Below are 12,744 nucleotides of genomic sequence, written 5' to 3'. Positions count from 1 at the left end.
GGAAGGGAGAGGGGGGGAGGGAGGGAGAGAAACTTGTTCAGAATACACCATCAGAAGCAAACAAAAATCCCACTGGGCTTGTGCCTGTTTGCTTAAAGGAGCCGTTTGAATTCTGGCCAATGTGTTCAGGAGCCAAGTAACCATCAAGCAAACCTTAAGGCAAGGCTAATTTCAGAAGCGTGTGTGTGTGTGTGTGTGTGTGTGTGTGTGTGAAGACATTTACAGCCTCTCCTGTGGCAGCACTAAGCATGCCACCCACACTGGTAAATCTTACCACAAGACAGCAAGGTCGGGCAGTGGTCTTTGTCATTCATTATGGATGATGGACCCCCTCCTTTCCCCACATTGAAAGAGTGGGGCTTGTGGAGGGGCCCCAAATCAGTCAAGGGCTGAGACATGAGGGGACTCCCAGCCCAGAGCTCACATTCTCAAGCTAGGTGTTAAGTGTTCCTCTTCAAGAATTCCTCAGCAGTTCCAAGGAAGGGTCTGGCCTCCAAGGCTGAAGAAACTGGTCTCTTGTTTCAACCTCAGAATGGCTCTGCCAGACATGCCCATCAGAATGTTAATTTAGAGGTCAACCCCAGTCAACTGGGTGGGCTTCACTGTGGCACCCTGTTAGGTGACCCTAACCCAGGTCTACGCAGAATAATTCTGTGGTCTAACCAGTGAGGCTTACACTCAGGAAAGTGTCCTTAGGGTTTTACTGTTAGTTCCTACTGGTTAGCATATGAAAGCAGGAACCTTAAGGAGTTACTTGGGACTAAGTCTACTGGAACTTACTTCAGAATAACCATGAATGCAATCTTGAACTCTGACCATGTTTACCGTGAGGAAGGGAGCTTTGACTCTTATACCCTGACTCTCTTCCTGGTTTCTAACATGCTACTGGACTCAAATCTAATGCATTTGTCATTGATTTCAATGGAATTTATGTCAATTTCTAAAGGATGAAAGCCTTATGCAGGTGCTGATGCAATAGGTACCATTTATATTCCTCTGAAACCCCTGGCATAATTCAAAACAGAGTAAGTGGAGCCTGGCTGCATCTTCTATCTTGCGAGTAGTTCCATTCAGGTGAGGAATGAAAACATTCTGGAGGAAAACATCTCTTGGATTGAAGCCTCCGATCAGAGCCAAGGTCCTTACAATTCAGTACAATACACTCGGATGCTTTGCCATGAGTTGGTTTCCTTGGAGTGCGTGGATCGAGTCCATTGAGGAGAAGAAATGTCCTTGGGGGCATTTGTGTAGTAAACCCACTTGTAGGGTCGGGTTATTGCTGTGTATGGAGATGTAGGTGTGGAGGAATCACGTTTCAGACTTGAACTGGGCTCTAAGGGGGGTGCTCGCGGTGTGGTGCCCATAAGTGATCAACTTGCACCCACTTTGAGGATTGCTGGGGAAGTTCTGGTCAGCTTCTAACAACAAAGGCGGTGACGTCTGGCTCTGTGTAGAGAGCTTCAGAGGATAGTCCTGTTGGCCTGCAGTACAACAGCTAGACAGGAGTCTGGTGGTACCTTGGAGAACAACAGATTTTGGGGATATGAGATTTGACTCTGGAAAGCTTATACCCCCCTCCCCCAAATCTTGCTCGTCTCTAAGGTGCTACTGGACTCGAATCTAGCTTGTGTGGTGTAGTGGTTTAGAGTGGTGGACTATAATCTGGATAAATGGGTTTGATTCCCCACGTCTCCTCTACATGAAGCCTGGTGGGTGACCTTGGGTCAGTCCCAGTTCTCTCAGAGCTCTCTCAGTCTCACCTGCCTCACAAGGTGCCTGTTGTGGGGAGGGTAAAGGAAGGTAATTGCAAGTGGGGTATAAGAACCAGCTCCTCCTCCTCCTCCTTCTAGCTGATATGTCATTCTCTCTGTTCTGAAGAAGTGAGCAATGACTCAGGAAAGTTCATACCCTGCCACCAATGCTCCCTCTAAGCTGTGGAGTCTTCTGAGCAAAAATTCTACTTTGTGAGCTACTGGCATTAAAGCTGTGAGTGAGTGATTTGGCTACTGCATAAATTGGTTTGCTCTGGAGCCATCCTTCCTGAGCTAAGGAAAAAACGCGTGAGCTGGAAGCTAAAAAAACCTGTGAGCTAGCCCACACTTAGGGAACACTGCCTGCCACTATTTTTTTAGTCTTTAAGGTGTTCCTGGACTCTCTCTGTCTCTCTCTGTCTCTCTCTCTCTCACACACACACACACACACACATGTGCACTCCCCCTGCAAACCATGGCTTGTCTACTCTTACGAATTCCCTGGGCAAGAGTCCCAAGTCGAAGGAGCTTCACAGGCCACTGGTTCCATTGAGGGGCACCAAGGCCTGATTTCCCCTTAGCAGAGAATACAAGTGGCGCCTTCAAGACTACACAAGAATCCATCGACTTAGCCTTGAAGGTGCCACTGGACTCCACTTTTTGCTCTGCTTCTGCTGCTTCTGCTGCTGGGATTGCCGACTTGCACGGCTCCGGGTTGGGATACTCTGGGGCTGTGGTGCCCTGGTTCCAGAAGGGGCTGGGAATGGCTGGTTGTGCGCCGGTGAGAGTCTGCGCCACCCCGGCGAACGTTCCAGCGTTGGAGAAATCTGGTTCTGATGAGGCTTCCCAGCACCTTCTGCTCGGCGGCTGCTCCCCTTCCTCCAAACACATCAATATCATTTTGTATATTGCCTCCCCTTTCGTTGTTATGGTAAGAGCGAGGGGTAGGAGGGAGGGAGGCAGAGCGAGCGAGCGCCCAGATCAAAATCCCCCTTCTCCTCCAGTCCAGTAAATAGGGGACCCTTTCCAATGGAACGCCTCGATCGGCTTCCAACGGCCATGTTTGCCAAACCTCTCCCCTGATCGCTTTCCGTTCTCCCCCCCCTTCTCCTTTTTTCTTTTCTTTCTTTTTTTTGTGTGTGGGGGAGGCTGCTGGCGGAGGTGGGGGAGGTTTAAATATAACCACGTAGACCCAAATCATCTTTGCTCGGGAAGAGTCACCGCGAGACAGCCTTCCCAAGCGCGAGGGGAGATGATAAGAATAGATTTTTCTCCAAGTCCTGACCACGTGATGGGCGAAATAATTAATTCAACGCGTCCCTTAAGAAACACGGAGTCGTCATTAATCTGCCAAGGAAAGGACTCTATCAGACCTGAAAACTGAGGAGATCCCAAGAATATAATATACAAAAGGGCTCAGGCGCTTTTCTACGCACACCTAGCTCTTTTGGCTACAGCTGAAGGAAAACAAAACAATAAATATATATAGCTATATATATATAGATATATATATTGTTCCTTTACTCATAATAAAAGAAAGAAAGAAAGCGAAGCCTTGGTATGTACCCATTTTCTTTCTTTTCTTTTATATTTCGAGATACTTAATGAACTTAGCTGTCAAAGGCTTGACAAATAGGTTCCCCCTTCTCTGGCTGATTTGCAGCCGGTCTCTCTAGGCAGAAGCTGGTCTGCGCATATTGGGGGGGGGGTGCGTTGTGTGTGCGATCGGCTCCTTCCCTTCCTCCTCCTCCTCTGGGGAGGGAGGGGCAAGGAAAGAGCCAGAGCCAGAGAGAGAGAGAGAGGGAGAGGGAGAGAGAGAATGGGAAGGTTTGGCTAAGGAAGCTGCCTGTGTAGGGGAACTGGGGGGAGATTTACTGGTTGTTGATATCTTACTGGGAACAATGCAGGTTGTCAGGGCATCTGCTGCCCATTCTGAAAAGCGGAGAAAAGGCCCTGAACTCCTTTTCAGGCAAAGGTCGTAGTTTGGGGTGGGTTTTTTTTTTTTGGCTTTGCGTCATAATAGAAGGCTATAAAACGGAGTTGAAATTTTACCCAAGGCGGACTTTCACCAATAGGTAATGAATCCGAAGGGTACTTTGCCACACATCCCCCCACGCCCCATCCAGACCCGTCTAGGCTGCAGTGGTCGCTTGGCATAAAGAGGTGGGGGGCGATTCGCCTGAGTTTGTGCTTTAGACGCCGGTCCGGAAAAATAAAAAATAAAAAATGCACGGGGAAGCTGTCGTTTTGGAAGGGGAGGAAGGGAAACCTCCTGGCACTTGCAACTGGCATTTAATTCATTGCGCCCAGGATTGATTTAGGCTGCCTCAAGCGAAAGAGGAATTGCGAAGGGTACTGTTTTGTGCGCGTCGGCGCGCCCATAGGTATATATGCATATTAAAAGCCTGCGCGTCGCAAAGCGAGAAACTGTCCTTCCGAGCCATTTGGATTTCCCTCGCTAGCCATTTGGATGTCTTTTCTGCAACCCCTGTCGCCTCGATTAAACCTCGCTTGGAGACCTTTTCTTTAAAAAAAACCAACCCATCCAAGATTGCGGTTTTTATTACTTCCGTTGTGCGTGTCGGGACATCGGCAGAGTTTCCTGCGCTGCGCATTATACAGTCAAACAATAAGGCATTAATCCCATTATTCAGAGATGACAAATGTTTACCGTGTGGGGACAGGGCCTGGGAGGAAGAGATGTCCTTCCTTTAGTGCTGCTTACAGACACGTGTATGGAATCCCCATCCTCTGGGCTTTCTTCGGCCCCAGAAAGCGCCTCAAAAGCTCCAGCAGGGAAAGGCACCGATCGGAATCGGCCTCTCGGAGCTCTGCACGGGAAAGGGCCCTTTAATGATAACGCTGATTCCTGCATATCGCTCCCCGTATATTTTATCAGTTTGACAATTGCCGGCTTGGCCGTTATAAATCATCGTAAGTAATTCCTGGAAGGGTGCGAAGCTGGTGTATGTGTGTGTGTATGGTGATGGAGGAGTGGGGTGGGGTGTGGAGCGGGGGAGAAAGGAGGCCCGGCAAGGACCGTAAATCTTTCGTTTTGTTGCTCGACGGACATCTGCTGAGACGGGAAAAGCCTTAGATCCTTCACCGGAGACAGATCTCGGCCAAACTGGATCTCTCCCCCCCCCCCTTGGCTCGGAGCCTTTCCAGCCGCAGATTCGCTCCCCTGTTTGTTTGTGAAGCGCGCAATTTATAGGGGGCCTGATTTCCTTATTCCAGGCGTCGTTTCTGGCGGAAGGGGCTGGGGGCGTTTGGTCTTCTCTTCTTGTGTATCCTCCCCCCCCACACACACACACACGCACGCACGCACACACCTTGATCTTTGCTTGATTGATGATCCGCGTTGCGGATCCTGTTTGAAGAAAGATGCTGCTCACCCACCCAGGTTCAATTTGATGCGGCGGAGCTGTCTTTCCATTGCCGGTGGTGGTGCGTGTCTCTGTGTGTGTTTTTGTGGGGAAGGCTTACAGGGAAAGGGGAGAGGACCACAGCCCCTAGCGAAATCAATAGGCTACGATCCTCAGGCCACCCCACCGGACTCCGTGGAGACTTCTTTGCGCATCAGGATGCGTGAAATTAGGCCGCAAGCGAGCTAAACTTTGAACGGCACACACACACACCCAGCCCCGAAAGGTCTTAAGTACCACCCAAAGCAAACCGATTCTCAGGTCGGAGTTTCTCCTGAACTTCGATCAGTGGACTCCAGTTTTTGTTTTAGAAAAACGGTTTGCAAAGTCAGGAGAAAGCACACTTATGGGGAGTATTGTAAAGCTATACATTACTGTCAGATCTCCATGCTTTGGGGTGGTAATGAAATCTGGGGAGATTCTAGATTAGGACCGGTGTTGGTCCGAGGGCGAAGTTACTTTAGAGACATCAGACAAAGGAGCGACCAATCCTTGCTAGTGATTGTCAGAACAGTGTACCGGATCTCACGCTTGGATTATCATTGGTGTGGGACCACTCAAGAGATTATTACTGGATCCAAAAAGGTTCCTCTCACAAAACCGTCCTGAAGAACGTTCCCGGGTTGCAGGTCGGGGCATGAAAGCAAACGGCTGCTTCATCCCAAATCCAACTTCTCCTAATTCATTCCTCCCCTATTTAAAAAAGAAAGAAAGAAATGAAGAAAAAGATGAAGATTATTGCAACATACAGCTCGGGCCAAACTGCAGCCGTCCTGTATTGTCGATGGATTTGTACCCCCCCAAAAAATCTATCATTTCCCAAGCAAGAACTCCTAAACCGGGACGTGAGCCACATTTCTTCTTTATGTCCTCCCGAAGCTTCAAACTCATAATTATTTTGAGGAGCGATGGGGGAAGCCCCTCCCCTGCCATTGACATGACTCCACTCCCCACCCCCCACACCATTTGTTTTACTTACCGATTATTATAATGCTATAGCGGCTCTTGAGCCAAATGGGCTGCGGTGGTTTAATTTGTCACCAATTTCCGACAAAGTCGGAGGTATTTTTGTCTCTCTCTCTCCCTCCCTCCCCTCCCTCCCTCCTCCCCTCCCTCCCCCGAAATACTTTGCTAAAGTAATCGAGCTGGTTGGATGGACCTTGGCTGGCAAAGAGCGCGCCAATCCCTGGCACAGGACTGCGAATGGAGCCCTTTCCTGGGTTGTGCGGTCCCACCGCTTTTCTCCATAGGAAGCTCGGTGGGGGTCTGTGGGACCTCCTTGGGGTAGCCCTACCCAGCCCCACAGCCACTTAGATGGAGGATCTTAGGGGAGGATTTCCAGAGGATCCCGAACTGGGAGGGGGGGGGGGAAGCGCCAGCCTTCATCAGAGCCATCTCCACTCTCAGGATCACGTGAACAAATATGCCTGTATTATAAAGCGACCCCTCGATTTCTTATTACAGGAGGTCGCCTCGGTTGCTCTTTTTAAAATAACAACAACAACAATAATAATAATCGCAATTATTGTTATTATCGTTATAACGGTGATGTGCATCAGGCCTCCTGGCTCCTTATTTACAAAAGAAGGGGGTGAAGCCTCGCCAGCCAATTGGCGCCTTTTATTCCGTGGGGTTGATCGCTGAAGGCTTTGCGTGCGGTCCCCCCCCCCCATTAAGCCCAACAAACTCCGAACTCCATTCGCCTCCTTTTTTATTGGAGCGCCAGCCTGAGTTTCTATTCTATCGGGAATACTGGTCTATGGAAATGTCTGCGCGAAGCCGCAAGATCAGGTTTAGGAGAGTATTGTCTGAAGAACAAAGGCGGAAGGAGAGATCCTCCCGGCGGCCAGCCCAGAGATTTTGAGAGCAGGAAAAAGACGCTTTTTTAAAGCAATAAGCGGGGACGCAGGTAAGCAAAACTGCATGAACTTCACCGATCCTGGATCCCGGCGTTGGCCTCCCCCTCCCTCAAATCCAGCCCTTTCCCGACGGACTACGGGACCAGGCAAGATCCTGTGTGCTGGTCATCCGCAGGTCAGAATAAGTCCCTAGGTGTCTGCCTCTTTATAGGATGAGTGGCATCTCTTCCTGAGGATTCAGGTATTGGATCGGTGCTGACCTGTTTGGAATAGACCGATTGGGCAGGACACCCCTGCGAAGGAAAGACAAACCTTTGGGCTTCGGGGAGGAGGGATGAAGGTAACTCTCTCCCGGGGGTGATCCAAGTCCCACTGAATTGTCACGGGCTGCCCTCTCCCGCGCACTGTGATGGCTCTGGACTTCAGCCTTCGCTCGGGGAGAGGGGCAAGGCGAGGCGGATCCTGCGAAGTAGGCAGTCGTCTTTCGAACACACCCAGGGGCAGTGGTGTCACTATATATTGTTTCGGGGAGGGGTGGGGGTCTTTCTAGAAGCAAGTCCTCCCCCCCCCGATATCTTTGTCTTTTCTTCTCTGAATTACTTCCCTCGACATCCCCCCCTCAGTCGAATAGAATTGCTGACCGCAGCTCCGTTTGCTAGAGTTCTATTGTCATTTTCGCCCAGGATGCAGATTTACGAGGATTTGTGTGCCTCTGTGCCCTGTGTGTGTGTTGTGTGTGAACAACCCAACGGAATCTAGCATGCTCCTGACCTCTTGGTTTTCAGTTGCAGCCGGCTCTTTTGCGTGTCCGCTCGGAAAAAATCAGTGGGGTTTCTCCCCCCCCCCGCTAAGCGTGTTTAGGGTTCCATCCTGGCAAGTGCAGTCCGATGCAGAGTCGCTCCAGGGTCGCTCCAGTTGATTCCAGAGGACTTCGACTGGAGTAACTCTACATTAGGGTTGCAGTGTGTGTGTCCAAACGCGCGTTGGATTGTGGCCAACCGCTATCAAGTAAAGATCACGTTTCATATCCTAGTAGCATTTTGCTAGATTTTCCTTGGCACGGGCTGTTTGAGAGACAGCCAAAGAAATGCCCCTCTTATTTAAAACAGCAGGGTTGAGAACGACTCCGACGTTAAAGATGCTTATTCAGGAGTGATGGATTTCGATGGAATTGACCTGAGTTTATTGCGGTTAGGATATTGCTGCTGTATTGCTGTAAACATCCAAAACGCGTTTACTTGGGAGTAAATCTCATCCATTTCAATGAAACTCAGCACCTAGCAAGTGTGTGATAGTGCGGCCTAATCATAGGCATGTTTACTCTAAGGTAAGTCTCCTGACTCCTTTTAAAGTATGTATATGATCACTGGATCACTGGAGATCTAGATTCTGTACATCCGGGTGTTTGGAGGAGGAATTTTCTTCCTTGGGTTTTTCTCCTTTCCCCCAATATTAACCCTCTTTTAGTACCCCGAACAAAGCGAGAGCATAAGTAGCGGTTTTATTCAGTGACTTGTGCTATGCTTGGCCGAAAGAAGCTGCACAGAAACTGACCATTGGACACCCCCCTCCCCCCCTCCAGCTTTCATGCCTCCAAGCTGCGAGTCTGACAAGTTCCTCACCTGAATCCAATTACGGACAAACAGCAATTCATTTCCTTACACTACAGGGAAGACTCCTGGTTGGAACCTCACCTCAAATTTCAGCCACCTGTCTTGGGGCCCTAGTCTGGATCAGTCACCGAAGACAGGCCCTGGGTTCTCAAAACTCCTGAACACCCTTAAGGCAGAGCTTGGAGTTCTGGGTTGGAGGAGAACGACTCAGTTCAAGGCCACAAGAAAGCAGGTGAGGCTGAACACAAGACCTTGAACAACAGAAGAAACTTATGTGGCTCTCCCGTCAAAAGATGCATCTTGGTCCAAACCAGATCTTTCTTTCTTTCTTTCTTTCTTTCTTTCTTTCTTTCTTTCTTTCTTTCTTTCTTTCTTTCTTTCTTTCTTTCTTCCTTCCTTCCTTCCTTCCTTCCTTCCTTCCTTCCTTCCTTCCTTCCTTCCTTCCTTCCTTCCTTCCTCTCTCTCTCTCTCTCTCTCTCTCTCTCTCTCTCTCTCTCCCCCCCCACAAAACTTCACACCAGTGTGTGAAAAAACTGGGGTGTGGAAATCAGGACCAAAGATGTGCGTTCATTCATTCTCTCTCTCTCTCTCTCTCTCTCCCCCCCCCCAAAAAAATCAGGATCTCCCAGAAGTGCTGTACTTCTGCAGAAGGGATTCAGAAGTCGATAATTAATTAGAGGCAAAAAAAGAGAGGGGGGGGGAACTTACCACGTTAATCTACCGCGGGTAACAATGACGGACGGCCTTTGGCGAATCCTGATCTTCCCGCTCAGGCGCTTCTATGATGTCGTCCCCCCCCAAAAAAAGCTCCCTAGGCTTAAGTTTTCTTCTCAACGCAGTAGTACAGAGTGATATATGTATATCTCGAACTCCAGTTGTAAACGGAGGGAAATAATATGTTAAAGCCCGCTTAGAGTTGACGTAGGCCCATGTGAATCTCTGTGCTCTAAGATCTTCCCGGGAGAGGCCTCGGGAGGACGAGGGACCCGGGGAGAGCGACAGCGCGGCGTGCGGGCAGCCAGCTCGACTTCCCCAAACCCCGCTTCGCCCCGGCATAAATCACCGGGAGGGCTTGGCAAGCGGGAAGGCCGGCCGCCTCGCAGCTGGGCTCGGCTCGAGACGGAGGAGAAAGTGGGGCGCTCGGGTGCCTGGCCAGCCCTCGGAGGGCCTTCCGCTGGTTGTTCATTAAGCGGTGAGTTATGGCTGCGCGAGGCAAAGGTCATTGCAAAGGCTTATGCTTGTTAGATATTCTCTCTGTAATGACAGGGGCTTCGCGGGGGGGGGGATTCCGCCCCCCCCTTCTCGCTCATTTCCAAAGTTCTTCCCGAGCAGATCCAGAGCCAAAAATAAGGACTGGGTCTCGAAATACAGACCGCGAGCCGATTTTCTGGAGGGGGCTTTTGGGGGGGTGGTGTTGTTGTGCTTTTTGTTTTTAAGAACGCAGTTCGAGTCCAGGAGCGCCTTCAGGCTCAGCCAAAAACTTGCCAGGGTATCAGCGTCGGGGAGTCCAAGCTCGCTTGGTCCGATCATCCCCGGGAACGCGTTTTTAAAGACTTCGTGTTTTCTTCATGGGACTCTCCTGGTCTGGAAACTGCCCCAGGACTCCTGTGCAGTTGGGGTCTGGAGGTCGGACGGACCTAGCCAGGCTAACCACCGCTATACATAATGCATGAGTCTGGCTTCAGGTCTGGGGGGGGGCGTCCTCCTGGTCGCTTCCCATCCTTCCTAGGCGGAAGGGTGCAGTGCCTTCATTTTAATGCTCGCCTGGTCTTCGATGCATGTGGCTATGAGGGTGTACCTGGGGAAGGGACAATCCAACCCCTGGATGTGTGCTACAAAGTTCTTCCTTACCACGACCTCTTGCATTTCCTTCCCCCCCCCCCACACACACACACTCCCCTCCCCAAAAGTGTACAACAATGCTACACCCCCCAAAAGCCGGATTCCCATAGCACCTTTTGCAACCTCTTGTTTCCCCAAATGACTGCAAATGGGAGAGGTGGAGGTGTGTGTGCGGTTCTAAGGGTGCTGATTCGCAGTCCTGGCGAACTTTCTCAGTGTTCACAGACTCTAGAATGTCTCCATGGCGTTTCGTTGGACCAGCTCACAAATAAAGGATTTTATTTTCCAGATAATAAACACACTTGTTATTTCAACAGTATACAGTCAATGAAGTCTACAGTGCTCCTTTACCTGAGTCCCATTATGTTCAGTTTATTCATTGCTGCATTTAACACCTATATTTTTTATAAAGTCTCTTGTACAGAACTGGGGGGGGGAGGAAAGAGATTTTTTTTTAAAAAGCGGAAAAGTGCAGCTTCCACTGAGTTTCCCCCTTTGTTCCAGGCACATCTCAGCGATTTATCCAAAGGAACCTGAAGATCCTGAAGATCCTACCAAAAGGCTTACAGACAAAATTAAAGAAAAAACATAAGCGTGGTGAGTTGTGTGTGTTTTTTTAATGTTTTCCCGTTGTTTGTTACAACTGAAGCTTGCCAACAGATGATTTATTTAACTAGAAGGGGGAGGGGTCCTAAAAGCTGGGGAATACACATGCTATAATGTAGCTTACAATCGATATTTTTTTTAAATGTTAATATTCACCGCCCTTAAATACTTCCCACACAGAGGTAAAAAGGTTGTTGCAATGAAGGTGGGTTTTTTTTGTTTTTTGTTTTGGCCTGAGCAGAATTGATATCCTATCAGGCTGCTTCAGTAGACCCTTATGAAGGGAGAGGAGAGGAAGGTGCCGAGAAACAAGCCTTTAATGAAGCCGTATCAGAACCGATCCCGAGCCAACCAAACCTGAACGCTCGTCCAGTGGGGCCCCCAACCAAGTCTTGAAGGAGATTTGCTGGCACCATTCCGGCATAGCTTAGATGCACTTGAGCCCCACGACACCCCGAGCTGAAATGTCCCTCGGCCCAGAGACCGACTTTAAAGCGTTTAATTGTGGCCGGATCGCACCATCCTTACAGATAAACCAGGCCTGTAGCTACATTGGGGGGCATCTCGAAGCCCGGCCCCCTAATTTACAGCCAAGGCCCCCTGACTTCCCAACCGGCCCCCAGGCGCTCCCTTGTGGAGGGGTGTGCGGGGGGTGCCCCCTGACTTGTTTAAAGGCCCCCCGAATTTAAAAAAAAATCCTGGCTGCGGGCCTGAGACAAACTATTCCCAGTAATCTAGCTACGGTATCCGCTTTGATAGGAATTGACCCAGAGGGTTGCAAAGGTAGGGGAGGCCAGAGAGGAAAGGGGCATCCGTATAAAACGAGGACGACAGCCGGGCCGGGCCCTGAGCATCAGCACCTACCCGGCCTTCACGCGCGGGGCCCTCCGAGCCTCCCTCCCCAGCTCAGTGGCGCGGATACAACGAGGCAGTTAGTCTGGCCCGTCCGCATCCGTTCCTCCCCCGAAAGAAAGGCCTCTTCCCGGCGGCTGCCTGCGGCGCTTCCTTCGGCGGGCTCGGCCTCCAGCCCAAGACCGCAGCCCGCTCGGTCTCTCCACCCCCCGAAAGCGCTTCCGAGAGCGGAGCGCACCCCGGCCCGGCTGTGGGGAAGGCCGGAGGCGAACCGGCGGCCCTTTTATAGCCAGATGCCCCCGCGCACAGCGGCAGGGAGAGGGCGGGGGCGCCGGGGCCTTCTTTGGCCGGCCTCCCTCCCACGCAGCCGGCTTTACACTCCGCCGTGCTCCGGTCTTGGGAAGCGGAGCTCCCTTTCTTTCTCTCTCCCTCTCCCCCCCCCCGCCTCCATTCCTTTCTGAGGCGTTTACTGCCCCAGCGCCAGGACCAGGAGTCATAAATTTTGCTACACACCGCCGTGACAGGAGCATTGATATGCACCGTGAGAACTCGGGCCTGCTTAATAACCACTCCGCCGGCCTCTCTTACTGCCTTTTATTTATTCGGTATCATATTAGATATTGATTCCCCGGCAGAATTAAGTGTAGTGGGCGCATTAGTCGAGAACCGGCTTCATATGAATATTTGGAGGGGGGGGGATCGAAACGGGACGGGCGAGCGTCGGGGAACTTGCCAGGAAGCCAGTTGTGTTGTGTTATGTGGGGGGGGGGGGGAGGGGGGGGGGTTGGGGGGGGCC

General features: G+C 50.8%; 1 protein-coding gene across 1 annotated transcript in view; it reads left to right on the top strand.

Moving 5' to 3' along the window:
- Positions 1-12,744, top strand: part of HOXD3 (homeobox D3) — a 52,946-nt gene that overhangs the window by 27,602 nt on the left and 12,600 nt on the right. Inside the window, exon 3 of the mRNA XM_015410408.1 lies at positions 10,995-11,087. The gene's annotated coding sequence lies outside the window, so the exon portion shown is untranslated. The remainder of the gene's footprint in view (positions 1-10,994; positions 11,088-12,744) is intronic.

Source organism: Gekko japonicus, unplaced genomic scaffold (assembly GCF_001447785.1).
Source record: "Gekko japonicus isolate JY-2015 unplaced genomic scaffold, Gekko_japonicus_V1.1 scaffold1888, whole genome shotgun sequence".
NCBI lineage: Eukaryota > Metazoa > Chordata > Lepidosauria > Squamata > Gekkonidae > Gekko > Gekko japonicus.
Note: the sequence above shows the minus strand (reverse complement) of the source record. Positions and strands in the feature narration are given on the sequence as shown.